The sequence below is a fragment of the Zingiber officinale genome, chromosome 11A (assembly GCF_018446385.1).
Source record: "Zingiber officinale cultivar Zhangliang chromosome 11A, Zo_v1.1, whole genome shotgun sequence".
In the NCBI taxonomy this organism is placed as follows: Eukaryota; Viridiplantae; Streptophyta; class Magnoliopsida; order Zingiberales; family Zingiberaceae; genus Zingiber; species Zingiber officinale.
The window spans coordinates 26836923-26852292 of record NC_056006.1 but is presented as its reverse complement, the minus strand read 5'-3'; the positions used below and the strand labels follow the sequence as shown (position 1 = coordinate 26852292).

Sequence of the window (15370 nt, the reverse complement as noted above, 5' to 3'; positions counted from 1 at the left end):
CGGATGACCTTATACGCCGGCTGAGGTATACTCAGCCAACAATATGAGCAGAGAATTCTAACAATCTGTTAGAATAACAACCACATGTCAAATAATATTATGCTGGAACCTTGTTCAAGGATTATTGTGTCTCTCATCAGCCGACCACTTATAATAGCATATTTCTTCAATAGTCTCAGTAATAACATAAGTTATAAACGACAAAAGAGATATACATATGGGTAAATGGAAGATTTCTTGGACAATTATTGTACATTGCCTAGGTTGTACACTTTCCATTACCGAACAACCTCTGACATTCTTAGTTACCTCATAATTGCGGAGGTTATGAGAGGTGGTATATAAAGGGGGCCTCTTCGTTGACAAGGTACATTCTTTGAACATCTGAAGCTGACTCTCGCATGCACGTTTTTTTACTGTTCTTCATTTACCCATCTAAAATTATACTGACTTGAGCATCGGAGGTCCTTTGCCAGAGACTCCCTTTGGTTTCTGGACGCTGACGTTTTGTTTGCTCTTCTTCTTATATGCAGGATCAGAAGAAAGTCTCTCTGTAGAGAAAAAAGTTTTCTCTCAGTCATCAACCAAGTCACTGTGCTCAGTGCGCCATCTCTCCAGTTTGGATCAATCACCATGAATTAATTCCCATAATTGGAGTGAAATCTAATATCTATGTATTTCTTACCATGCTCCTTCAAAGATAATGCTCGAGAAGAGCTACACAACTATAGATGATACTAAGGCAAATTGCCCATTACTTTGTTTGTTAGTTTGAGCACCAATGCTTCCTTGGAGAAAAAAAATCAGTAGCAAGCCTTATCCACATCATCAAAGTACCGATGTTCCATAGTTTTCTTCGCTAAAATCCGCTTCGAGGGCTCATACCGCAAAATCTTCTGCAAGTATAAAATTCAAATGAAACTTGCTAATTTTCATCTTCGCGACCAAGTTCAAGAATTCCGCATGACCTCAAAAACCTACACTCGCTAATGACATTGAAAATAAAGCAACGATCTGTATCTTGAACTGCACTTACAGAGAGGAGGTCTTACCCATCGTCATCGAGGCCAGGCACAGCCGATGAAAGGTTCGTTGGACTACACTGAGGAAACTCATGCCGATAAGCCCGTTCACTTACTCCTGACCAAACTTCTTGATTTGGTGTCCCAAGTAACCTGTATCGGCAATGAAATAAGGTAAGAAACCAACCAACAATCTTCTAGTTACCAAGTAATTTACTCGAAGTTGTGAAGAAGCTGCTGCAGCTCAGTCACCAGGAAAGAGTGGCTGAGTCGTGGCTAGTTCAGCTGCAATTGGATAAGCAATCTTTTAATGAACTCTGATATTAAACAGAAGCCATGATTGATGATTCTTACCGAACACACAGCCAACTGACCACATATCGATCGGTGTGGAATAGCGTGTGGCACCAAGCAGCACTTCTAGAGCTCCATACCACAGAGTTAGGACCTGCAACAATTCTATCGTCAAATTATTAAGTACCTCCTGGGTGTATTTCTTGAGGGTGATGGTGAAAGCACGGCTAAGTCCAAGATCCGCAACTTTTAGCATCATAGTCTTGCGATCCATCAAAAGATTGTGAGGCTTAAGATCTCTGCATAATTAAGGAGTGGATTTTGTTCAACAAGATCTTATCTTTAACATACTGAAACATGAACGGGTGTATGATCAATGAAAATTTCTTTCTAACCTGTGCAACACTCCATGAGTCCATGACCATGACAGAATGCCATTCCTTTGCAGAGTTGATAAATCAAAATCTGCAGGAAGAGACCTTGTGAGAAATATAACAGAAATATCACAGGTAATTTGTCAAATATTTAGTGCCTGAACTCAAGTGGAAACCGAGAAATAATCTGCCCTAAAGAAACAAACAGAGAATCTTCATGAAGTTCTTCTTCGGCAAATTTGGATGGATCATATTAAGCTTAAAGAATGCAGCTTTTATTTGTTTATATATTTTTAAACCTTGACCGTCATTGATGGCATCATTTCTCGGTTTTAGTGCGTTGACAGATGACTCATGTCTTAATGAGGGTCAATGTGAAAAATATTATGGGAAAAAAACTATTAAGATTTTTTAAAATAAAATTTTGTTATGATTTTTCATAATAGAATTTTATTATGATTTTTTAAAATAAAATTTTGTTACGATTTTACCGGATCTAGGATTTAGATACTATTGATAATGATGATTGTAACCCTATTATATTATGAGAATCATTTAATGTTATTCTCTTATGTAGAGAGAATTCTAATAAAGTTTCAGTTGTTTTGATATGAAGTAGTCACGCTGCTGAATTATGACAACTCTTTTTCTTCTTCTTCTTCTTTGTGTTTGCTCTTTCTTGTGTGTCTTTATCTCATTGCTCCGCAAGATCTCTTTTTCTTCTTCCACATTAGAGATTGAGAGGTATTGCCTTCTCTCTTTGTACAATAATTGATATAAGAGCAACTAAGAGCGCGGTATAGGAGCAAAAACTCGGTATGGATCGAATAACAACAACAAGGCTTATTCTAAGTCGAGAATGAAGAAGGTGATCACATGTTATAAGTGTTGAGGCAAAGGTCATATGAAGAGAGATTATCTTGAGATAAAGAAACATATTGCAGAGAACAAAGGTAGTTTGACAAAGTCTGTAAATATAGTTAAAGAAGAAAATTTAGAAATCGGTGATAGAGATATGCTATCAGTTATATCAAGTTCAGAACAGCTGACCGATGCATAGATCCTAAACTCTGCATGTTCATATTACATGACTCCAAACAAGAAGTGGTTTGACACCTATAGGCAATGGATTTTGGTTCAATGTTAATGGGAAATGATGCATCTTGCAGAGTCATCGACATAGGAAACATCAAAATCAAGATGTTTGATGGTGTGATTAGAACTTTATGTGATGTTAGACACATACCAAATTTAACGAAGAATTTGATATCACTAGACACACTGAATGATATTGGTTACAATCACAAATTAGTGAGCGGGGTAATGAAGATCAACAAAGGAGCTCTGACGGTAATGAGGACAAAAGTTAACAAGGAACATCTACAAGTTGATAGGGATTATAGTTGTAGGTGGAGTCACTTCGATGGAGTCTGAATCAGACAGTATAATCTTGTGGCATATACAGCTAGGGCATATGGATGAATTTGGTGTTAGATTTTGAGGGATGTCCTAAGGAAATCGGCTTATGATTTTTACTAAATATAGATTTACTATCTGAGTGCATATTATATATTTGATTATCTTAAACTCATTTACTGAATGTCCGCAATACAATTCATAGCATGAGAAAAATTGTGATTGCATCACAACTAGTGATTATCTCTACATGTGCAATTATGAACATATTGGAATTTCCCTAGTCGTCGAATTGATGCATTTGGACATCATCAATTCTGTAAGACTAGCACGAGTTATACTCCTTGTTCGCCAAGTAGCTGTTTTCTCACTGGCTTGAGACAATGGGATATTGAGAGTTAAATGTGAATGCTAGTTATGGTAACTAGTTTATTGGAGTGACTCGCTGTAAGACTTTATATGGTTATCTATATATATAGATATGTTTGTGAAGCTCTTACTGCAGCTCGAGTGCAAGTTTCCTTCGACTTGAGGTACACAAGTCATCTTGGTCATGGAGACTTATACTTTGACATCTTAAGCAAGCACCTCATTATGGTGTGAACTCGGGATGATTGAGAATAAGTCAAAATGTTCGAAAATGTTTTGATAGCCCACAGTGTTGGTGCAATATTCTCCAGGTCAATGTTAACCAAGTTGACTGAGCTTGGACTGAGTCAAGCTCGAGTCTTGATGTTTGAGTTTCGATGTTTGACAATACATGTAAACAACACATGGAGATTGCAGGTGCAATTGTTCATATGGGGGAGATTGTGAAGAAGAGTCAAGTAGGTCAAGGTTGACTGGATACTTGACTGGAAAGTCCTGGTGATTGAAGCCAGGCAGAAGGGAAGTCCTAGTGAGTGAAGCCAGGCAGAAGGAAAGTCCTGGTGAGTGAAGCCAGGCAGATTGAAAGTCCTGGTGAGTGAAGCCAGGCAGATTGGAAGTCCTGGTGAGTGAAGCCAGACAGATTGAAAGTCCTGGTGAGTGAAGCCAGGCAAATTGAAAGTCCTGGTGAGTGAAACCAGGCAGATTGAAAGTCCTGGTGAGTGAAGCCAGGCAATTAAGAAAAGTCCAAGTAGGTCAAAGTTTTGACCGGATACTTGGCACGATGAAATCCAGATGGATCAAGGCTGATCGGACATCTGGTGTTGGAAAGACCAAGTAGGTCAAAGGGATTGACCGAATACTTGGCACGAGGAGAAAAGTCCAAGTGGGTCAAAAGGATTGACCGGACACTTGGTGAGGGAGTCCTAGCAGGTCAAGGGTGACTAGATGCTAGGCATGATGGACCAACATGTCATGATTGACCGGATGTTGGTTTAGGAGGCTTTAGACTTGATTTTGGGAGAAATCATGAGCTGGATCGATCAGCCGATCGATTGGCTCATGCCTAATCGATCGGCTGATCGATTGGGCGAGTCTTTGCGACAAACCTCCTCCCAATCAATCAGTGGATCGATTGGGAGAAGTGCGCGACCGCACAGAACAACTTTGGATTGATCGGTCGATCGATCCAAAGCCCCCAATCGATCAGTGGATCGATTGGGAGGCGCAATTTCGCGCGATGGAATCTGGATCGATTGACCGATCGATCTAGGTGATTCCCAAGAGCACAGAGGCACTCTGGATCGATCAACCGATCGATCCAAAGCCTCCCCAATCGATTGGGAGCAATCCGATCGATTGGGATCCGACCGTTGGCGCTGGATAAAGACGTTGACGTGCGATTTCGTCGACAGTTCTCTCAGCCTTCTTCTCCACGAGCACAGCGATTCTCTAGGGTTTTTTTCTCCAGAGCTTGTTGGTGCAACCTTAGGTCAAGGTTGACCTGGTTGACCTGACTTGAGTTGACCTGACTCGAGTTGTATTTTGATGTTTGACGAGAATAGAAAAGTTCTATTCTGATGTTTGACGAGAATAGAAGAGTTGTATTCTGATGTTTGACAGAATACAAACTTGGGAGATTGTGGATGCAATCTTTGGTCAAGGTTGACCTGGTTGACCCGACTTGAGTTGATCTATTTCGAAAAGTCCAAGTATGGAGACTTGGCACGGAAAAGTCCAAGCAGGGAGCTTGGCATGGGAAAAGTCCAAGCAGGGACTTGGCACGGAGAAGTCCAAGTATGGAAGCTTGGCATGTGGAAGTCGGAGAGGGCTTGGTAGCTCGTTCTCCGGACTATGGTCAGAGAGGGCTCGGTAGCTCGTTCTCCGGACTAGGTCAGAGAGGGCTTGGTAGCTCGTTCTCTGGACCGGACGAAGTCGGAGAGGGCTCGGTAGCTCGTTCTCCGGACTAGGTCAGAGAGGGCTCGGTAGCTCGTTCTCTAGATCAGGAAGGCAGATAGAAAATCCGGGTAAGTGAAGCCAGGTGAAAGTCCTGGTGAGTGTAGCCAGGCAGACGGAGAAATCCTGGTGAGTGAAGCCAGGTAAAAGTCCTAGTGAGTGAAGCTAGGCAGTTTGGAAGTCCTGGTGAGTGAAGCCAGGCAAATTGGAAATCCTGGTGAGTGAAGCCAGGTGAAAACCCTAGTGAGTGAAGCTAGGTGAAAGTCCTGGTGAGTGAAACCGAGTAAGGAAAAATCCAGATGGATTAAGGTTGATCGGACATCTGGTGTTGAGAAGGTCAAGTAGGTCAAGGGAGTGACCGGATACTTGGCACGAAGAGAAAAGTCCAAGTGGGTCAAAGGGATTGACCGGACACTTGGTGGGGAGTCTTAGCAGGTTAAGGGAGTGACCAGATGCTAGGCATGATGTACCAACAGGTCAAGGTTAACCGGATGTTGGTTCGAGAGACTTGGGACTTGGTGTTGAGGAAAACCAAGCTCTGGATCGATCAGTGGATCAATCCATTGATACCATGGATTCCTGATCGGTCAGCATACCGATCCAGTGATATGGCTGATCGGTCTGCAGACCGATCAGTAACCACACAGTGAGCTTCTGTGTGTTATCTGATCGGACTGAAGACCGATCAGGAGGCCGATCAGAAGAAGGCAACAGAGCTGGGAAAGAACAGCTGATCGGTCTAGGGACCAATCAGCATAGAGCCTGATCGGTCCCCATGACCGATCAGCAGCACCCTGGACCGATCAGGGTGGAGCCTGATCGGTCCAGGCCTAGCCGTTGTGACTCAACGGCTAGGCTATTTCGGGCTTCTGTGTTCTAGCCTTTTTGCCTTGCAGGTTCTCAGGTTGACTCAGGATATCAGAGGTTATAAAAGGATCAAGAGGCACTACAGAACATACTTCTTCTTCTTCCTCTTCTTCCTGCTGACTGCTGAAGTATTTCTGCTTGAGCTTTGTTGAGCTCCTCTTCGCTGAAGCTTCGCGTGAGCTTCCCTCGGCTGGGACTTCAACTGGACAGTTGGTGCTGTGGTTGGATTCCCGTGAAGTTGCTGCTTCATCCAGTCGACAAGAAGGCAAGCTAGGGTTATTACATTTTTGTATTGTACTTAGTTTCCTGCTGTATTCTTGTACTCCTGTTTATCTTGCTGTTGCAAGACATTGTGGCGAGGTTTCTCCACCCAGAAGGAGTTCTTATTAGCCGGTTTTCCGGGGACTCATCCACCGACGGATTGATAGGCTTCGTCCACCTCACGGACACGCCAAGGAGTAGGAGTTTCATCTCCGAACCTTGTTACATCGTCGAGTTCGAGTTTGAGGTTTGATCTTTCCTTTTTGCGTTTCTATTTAGTTATTTCCGCTGCGCTAACCCTAATCGTAGGAAGAAACGAGCAATTTGGGGTCGGCTATTCACACCCCCCTCTCTAGCCGCGTACGACGATCCTAACAGAGCTCACCGCCAGTCTTAAAGCTTCTTGGAGCAGCGTTTCCAACGTCAAGAGGCATCCCAAGTAAGAGGAAGAAGCTAGCTAGGGCTTATTGTACACAATCTTGTAAGATTTACTTGTATTTGCTTCTTCTTCTCTTCTTGTTTGTTGTGTGAGTTTGTAAAGGCTTCTCCGCCTTCGGTAGTCATCGTAAAAGAGTGTTTTCATAGTGGATAGTGCTCGTGTGTGTGGATCCTTGGATTAGTCACCTCATCTTGAGGTGGATACCAAGTAAATCCTTTGTGTTAGCGTTGTATGTATTACTTCTTGTATTTTCGCTGCATATCACTGAAGAAACAAGCAACGAAGAGCACGAGGATCGCGCCGAGCTATTCACCCCCCCTCTAGCTACATTTCGATCCCAACAAGTGGTATCAGAGTCAGGTTGCTCTTCACCGGAATCATCGCCGGAAAGGGAAAAAGCTAGAGGGTGAAGAAGTTGGAGCAATTCTACAAGTCAAAGACTTCATCACAAGAAGCTCAACTTCAAATGGAATTCCATGACTGGCTTGGATTCGATACAAGGGTGCCTCCATCATTTATTTCAGCAAGCTTCGATCTTTGGAAATCAAAGATTGAGAATTTCTTGATGATGGAGATAGAGCAATGGTTTGCTCTCATGGAAGGATTTGAAGCTCTAACAAACTCCAAGGGCAAGACTCTCAAGAAAAGCAAATGGAGCCAAGAACAAATCCAAAGATATAAGACCAATGACAAAGTGACCAAGCTTTTGGTCAATCTATTGCCGAGCAACATCTTGGAGAAAATTAGAGAATTTGAAGATGCCAAAGAGCTATGGAGCAAATTGGCACTGTTTCATGAAGAACCCTCCACTGTACCAAGTCAAGATAAATCCAAAGAGGATGACTCATTGGAGCAAGACCAAGAGGAGGAAGACTCCGAAGTTGAGAGATGCTCAACTTCCAAAGAAGAAGTTCAAGAAGCTTCATCTTCAAAGGAATGCAATGAGAAGAGCAAAGAGGGAGCATACTCTTTGTTCCATATACAAGATGAAGATGAAGAAGCCTCCACCTCTAGGATTGAGGGGGAGCAACTTTTGGTGACGCCGGATCAAGAAGAAGGAGAAGCTTCTACATCCGGGTCAAATGGAGAAGAAGACGATGTATCCTCCAAAAATCAAGAAACATCAAATGGAGGATCATGTGTCATCCCTACACATGAAGGTATAAATGTTTCATTTAAAAATAAAAATCATATTATATATTTTGAGTGTAGGGAACATGGGCACTACAAGAGCAAGTGCCCCAAGTTAGCCAAGAAGAAGGGCCAAGTGGCACTAAAGGGCAAGGAGAAGTCCAAGGAAACCACTCCCGGAACAAAGAAGAGCAAGGAGCACATTGTGTGCTTTTCTTGCAATCAAAAAGGACATTATAGAAGTGAATGTCCTAAGGAGAAGAAAGCGGTCAAGGCTCATGGAGGAAGCACAACTCAAGGGGGAGCCTCCAAGGTAAAACGAAAGGTATTATTTATTGAGCCTACCCCTTTAAATAATGGTAAAAAGCATGGTAGTTCTAATTTATATCATTTCAATGCTATTTACCATAAGAATAGAAAGCATGATAGCTTTAAGGAAAATCATGTAGCTTTTCATGCTAAGACTACCACACCTAGGGTTAGGAAGGTAGGTAAAATGGTAGGAAATAACACTAAGGACCATAGTTATAAGTCTAAAAATAAAAATGCTCAAGGAATTAATGAAAAATCAAAAACTAAGGATTTATGGAAAGAAAATCAAGTCTTGAGGTCAAGACTTGATAAAATGAAAAAGACCCTAAAAAGGATGGAAAATATCCTAAAAGGGCAAAATAAGCAAAACCTAGGTTTAGGACAACAAAAGTCATCCAATGGCCATAGAGGTTTGGGATACAAACTTAAGGCTAAGAAGGATGTAATTTCTTACCATAGGGTTCCTTCCATATAGCTATGGAACCGAGTCTAGGTCTAAGGGTCAAGTCAAAAGTATAAGGGAAGTTATCCCTAGGAGTATTTTTGCAACTAAGGTGACTAAGACTTCTAAGAAGTCTAACAAAGTCATTAAAAAGGTCACAAGGGAAGAAATCTCTAGGGTTGACCTAAAAAAGGTAACCAAGGCTTCTAAGAAGCCAAACAAAGTCACTAAGAAGGTATCTAGGGAGGTTATCCCTAGCGAGTACCTAGAGCATCCAAGGAGCACCAATAGGTTTTGGGTTCCTAGGAGCATTTTCTCTACCCCATAGATGGGTTAGAGAGTGTCAACTCAAATTGAAAGGGTAGTTAACCTAATCATGATGAAGTTGACACTCAAGGAGCATTTTCAAGGTTATTATATATTAACCTTTGAAAATGAAAAGGATTATTATTTACTCTTAATTGGAGTAATATGGCTATGAGTTGAGAAGTTTTGATGTTTTTTCACTGGCACAACAAAATATGAGTAAAAGAAATGTCAAGTTGGGAGTTTGACATTTTATTAGAGACTTAAGGGCAATCTAGGATTTAAATTTTAAGTTAGTCAAGGTTTTAGGATACTTAGATAGGTAATCTAGGTATTTTATTTATGCTAAAACTTGTCATGATTGTTTGCCTTTTATATGTCATGACATCATATTTATTTGCTTTGACATTCATACCTTATTATGAAAAATACAAAAATACCATGTCATGTCATACATACATCATATAGTTATAGGAAATTTTCTTTTGAAAATTATTTTTCTTTGATTTATGTCATAACATTATCATGCATTAGTTTATTCCTTGCAATTAAGGACTAATTGCATTTATTAACAAGTAATATCCTTGGTGGATGTTCATAACCTCAAAATGCCTAGGTAGATATACATGATCCCTAGATTAGGGCAAAACCAAGACTTACATCTCACAAAGAACTATAAGGTGGCTTGTATGTGTTTTTGTACACATTAGATGCAAGTGAGATGTTAGGATGATGAACAAAACTCAAGATGTGATTTAGTGCATTCCTTTGAGTTTTAGGTTCATCAAAACACATAGTTATGTATTTTCCAATCATTGGGAAAGCTAATGTACAAGTCATGTGCATTGAGCCCAAGGAACATGGTTGGATATTGGTTTTGAAAATTATTTTAAAATGCTTTTGGAAAACCTTGGTGAAGGCTATCTTTTGATAGTAATCATCATTGAATAGTTGAGCACAAACTTGAAGAAAACATTAAAGTATTTACAAGTTTTCAAGTTTGTGTCAATCTTTGAAAATATGAAGTATTTTCTTAGAAAACTATTTTTCCATGATACTATATGCCCTAAATAATGTCTACAACGATTTTTATGATTTTTGGAATTTTATAGATTTTTCTAGGGGTTTCTGAAATTGACTGAAATGGAATTTCAGCTTTGTCAGAGCTTCAATCGATCACCCGATAGACTGAAGGGTCTCAATCGATCGGACGATCGATTGAGAGCAAGCTTCTCGCGAACAAAAGCTTCTTAGATCGATCCACCGATCGATCCAGCCCTCCTGAATCGATCAGTGGATTGATTCAAGTAGGTTCAATCGATTGAGACCTAACTCCAATCGATTGGGAATGCTGATTTTGGCTGGTAAAGCCTGATTTCAGCATTTTGGACCATCTTTAGTCTAGGTAACCATTCCTAACCCCTCAAAACATATTTATACATATTTAAGGGGAGTTTTCATGATGAAAACAAGGATGTATTGGTTAAAGAAGACTAGGTCAAAGTTTAGGTTGAAGTTTGGTTTCATTATTGAATTTATGAACCTCAAAACTTCTAATTTTGGGTTTCCTAAAGGTTTAGGGATTCCAAGTCATTGTTGGTGCAATGACAGAAGTTACGACCATGTCTTTAGGGGGAGTTACTCTTTAAGGACATGAAAATTATTTTTCATACACCTTGGAAGGTGGTTAACCTTCTTTAGTGAAAATGCTCAAGGTTGGGCACTTGAATATAATGGAGAGTGGATATCTTCATTATTCAAGTGGTGTCTGCTCAAGGATGAGCATTTAATGATAATGAAGGGTATGAGACCTTCGTTATCAGGTTGTAAGCAACGAGTGAAGTTGTGAACAACGTTGGGTAACTCTTCAGGGGTAGAGTTTGTTTTTTTTTATGTGTGCCAATAGGGGGAGAATGAAAGGGTTTAAGTTAGACCTTCATTATCTTAGGGGGAGAAGTTTTCCCTCTTAGGGGGAGAACGTAGGGTTTAACTTATGTCTTCATTACCTAGTGGCATGAAGAGAGTTGAGGCTAGTTTGGTGCAATATTCCCCAGGTCAAGGTTGACCAAGTTGACTGAGCTTGGACTGAGTCAAGCTTGAGTCTTGATGTTTGGGTTTCTATTTTTGATAATACATGTAAACAACACATGGAGATTGTAGGTGCAATTGTTCATGTGGGGAGATTGTGAAGAAGAGTCAAGTAGGTCAAGGTTGACTGGATACTTGACTGGAAAGTCCTGGTGAGTGAAGCCAGGCAGAAGGGAAGTCCTGGTGAGTGAAGCCAGGCAGAAGGAAAGTCCTGGTGAGTGAAGCCAGACAGATTGAAAGTCCTGGTGAGTGAAGCCAGGCAGATTGAAAGTCCTGGTGAGTGAAGCCAAGCGAATTGAAAGTCCTGGTGAGTGAAGCCAGGCAGATTGGAAGTCCTGGTGAGTGAAGCCAGGTAGATTGAAAGTCCTGGTGAGTGAAGACAAGCGAATTGAAAGTCCTAGTGAGTGAAGCCAAGCAGATTGGAAGTCCTGGTGAGTGAAGTCAGACAGATTGAAAGTCCTGGTGAGTGAAGCCAGGCAATTAAGAAAAGTCCAAGTAGGTCAAAGTTTTGACCGGATACTTGGCACGAGGAAATCCAGATGGATCAAGGTTGATCGGACATCTGGTGTTGGAAAGACCAAGTAGGTCAAAGGGATTGACCGGATACTTGGTACGAGGAGAAAAGTCCAAGTGGGTCAAAAGAATTGACCGGACACTTGGTGAGGGAGTCCTAACAGGTCAAGGGTAACTGGATGCTAGGCATGATAGACCAACAGGTCATGGTTGACCGGATGTTGGTTTAGGAGGCTTCAGACTTGATTTTGGGAGAAATCATGAGCTGGATCGATCAGTCGATCGATTGGCTCATGCCTAATCGATCGGCTAATCGATTGGGCGAGTCTTCGCGACAAGCCTCCTCCCAATCGATCAGTGGATCGATTGGGAGAAGTGCGCGACCGCACAGAACAGCTCTGGATTGATCGGTCGATCGATCCAGAGCCCCCAATCGATCAATGGATCGATTGGGAGGCGTGATTTCGTGCGATGGGATTTGGATCGATTGACCGATCGATCCAGGCGATTCCCAGGAGCACAGAGACACTCTGGATCGATTAGCTGATCGATCCAAAGCCTCCCCAATCGATTGGGAGCAATCCGATCGATTAGGATCCGACCATTGGCGCTGGATAAAGACGTTGGCGTGCGATTTCATCGACAGTTCTCTCAGCCTTCTTCTCCACGAGCACAGTGATCCTCTAGGGCTTTTTTTTTCTCCAGAGCTCACCGCCAGTCTTGAAGCTTCTTGGAGCAGCGTTTTCAAGGTCAAGAGGCATCCCAAGCAAGAGGAAGAAGCTAGATAGGGCTTATTGTACACAATCTTGTAAGATTTACTTATATTTGCTTCTTCTTCTCTTCTTGTTTGTTGTGTGAGTTTGTAAAGGCTTCTCCGCCTTCGGTAGTCATCGTAAAGGAGTGTTTTCATAGTGGAGAGTGCTCGTGTGTGTGGATCCTTGGATTAGTCACCTCATCTTAAGGTGGATACCAAGTAAATCCTTTGTGTTAGCGTTGTATGTATTACTTCTTGTATTTCTGCTGCATATCACTGAAGAAACAAGCAACGAAGAGCACGAGGATCGCGCTGAGCTATTCACCCCCCCTCTAGCTACATTTCGGTACCAACACACAGAGGATTCACCGTTCCTTGCAAGGAGTCGTATACCCAATGGCCACTTGTTAGAATTTTTACTCAATGTCTTTGGCCAAAGCATCACATGTTAAGAGTACGAGACTCTTGTACACATGTATGAGTAATTTGAATCCATAAAATAAGGAAGTATTACTTGGGCTAGGTGTGACGCAGTCAGTCTAGTGGGGATAGACACATAGACCATGTTCTGAACCAAGTGGGTATAAGATGAGTGAAAGGAACAAGGCACGACTCACTATAACTGTTGAAGGGTTTAGAATTAGTTCTAAGATCGACTATGATTTTTAGACTAATTGGGGATAATGATGTACTACTAGGTGCCACTCATGATGGTTCTATAATTAAGTAGTTAATTATGGATGACCAAGATAAATTGGGAACCTATTGGGTCACACACACTAACGAGTCTCTAAAAGATGTAAAATAAATTAAAGAATATGATTCTTATATCAAGAGATAAATATTTAGTTAGACCATACATAAGATAAATATAGAAATATTTATCATAATGAAAGCGTGGATGAGCTACATCTCTTATGATAGAGTTAAACCATATTTGGTTTAATCATGAATTAGTCATGAACTAACTTAGTTTAGTTGTGAATCAAAGCAAGGGGTTAATGAGCTAATTTTTAGTCAAGGGATAATGGGTTGGATTTGAGCTTTTTAATCCAACTCATTAAAGAGAATTATATATAGATGTAATTGGGAGAGAATTAGATACAAGTTTCATTATTTGGTTGATTGAATTTTTGGAAAACCTATCCTCCTCTCCCTCTCTCCTCTCTTTGCCACCACCCACAACAAGGAGAAATCCTTCTCCTTGTTGCCGTGACTACTAAGCAAGGAAGAGACATCTACCTTGTTTGCTTCTTCTTCCTCTTGATCCCTCTTCTTCGCTCATGGCTAGAACTTCTGAAGGAGAGGCTTGTACTCACGAAGTTGTCTTAAGGAGCTCGACGTGGATACGAATAGAGGCGAGGTTCCACAACGTCACTATGGTTGATGCCCTTCTCGTTACAAGTTATCTGTAAGATATACCTAGCATAAATTTACTTTCAGTAACATTTTAATTATTTAATCATATTTGACATGTTGTATCCTTATATGCATGTGGTGTGTAATGTGATAATTAGGAATTATTATTGTTTTATTTCTGCTTTGCATGTTTATGAAACATGTTTTAGTACACACTCGCATCGGGCATATCCCAACAGTAGTATTAGAGTCTGATCGTGCTTCAACTTAATCATAAAATTATTTTACGGTTCTTAATTAGTGTTGTAATTAATTTTATAATTTTTCTAGAATTATTGAGACTTTTTCTATTTTTGGAAGTTTCCTAAATTGTTAGGAAATTCCATTTTTGGAAAGTTTCTGATATAATTTTAGAAAATTAATTTAGAAATATTTTGTTAATTTTGAAATTATTATTTTTAATTTTTTTTGAAATTTTAATAAATATTCTATTTTTAAAAATTTTCCTAATTTGTTAGGTAATACCAAATATAGAAAGAATCTGAAATTATAAAAAAATCTAGGTTTGAGATATTCTAAATTAAATTATAGAATTAATCTTTTCTGGAATTTTTAGATTCATTAAAATATTCTATTTTTGGAAATTTTCCAAAATTATTAGGAAATAACAAATTTAGAAAGATTTGAAAAATCATTAAAAATCGATATTCTAAATTAAATTATAGAATTAATCTTTTTTAGAATTTTCAGATTTATTAAAATATTTCATTTTTAGAAAGTTTTCTATATTGTTAGGAAATACCAAATTTGAAAAGATTTGAAAAATCATAAAAAATCTAGATTTAAATTATTTTGTAATAAATTAAGAAATATTAATTATTTATTTCTTAAATTATTAGGAAATTAATTTAGAAACTTATTTACAAAATAATTAAAGATTCATAGAAAGATTTTAGATGAAATATGTTTATTGAATTTAGAAATTTGTTTCCTAATTTGATTAGATAAATCTTGATTTATTAAAGTCATATTTATAACATATTTTTATTTCTAAAATATAATTATAACATATGTAAATTTATGCTATGTTCATATTATATTGTATGTCATATAGATGCATTAATTATAACATGATTAGATTTTACCATGCATGTGATGTGATTAGATCTTACCATATGTGTGATGTGTCATGCTATGCCATGCGTGTGATATGTCATGTCATCATTTATGTCATGCGTGCGACATGCTATGTCATCATTTATGCCATGTGTGTAATGTTGATGCAATCGACCCAAGTTTAATCGGTACGATCATGATTTGATGTGCGTGTCAAAGAGTTTAAGTTAGGATTTCATATTATTTTGATATGTGCTTGAGTCATGCAAGACTTGGTGAAACACACATGAGGAGCTTGGTGGAGCTAAGCTTTGGAAGCTCATCCTATGGCTCGGGTCCATGAGATTGGTGAAG

At 39.7% G+C, this 15370-nt stretch overlaps 1 pseudogene; it reads right to left on the bottom strand.

Moving 5' to 3' along the window:
- Nucleotides 1-241: 241 nt before the first annotated feature.
- The window catches only part of LOC122030860, a 79296-nt pseudogene continuing 64167 nt past the window's right edge, over nt 242-15370 (bottom strand).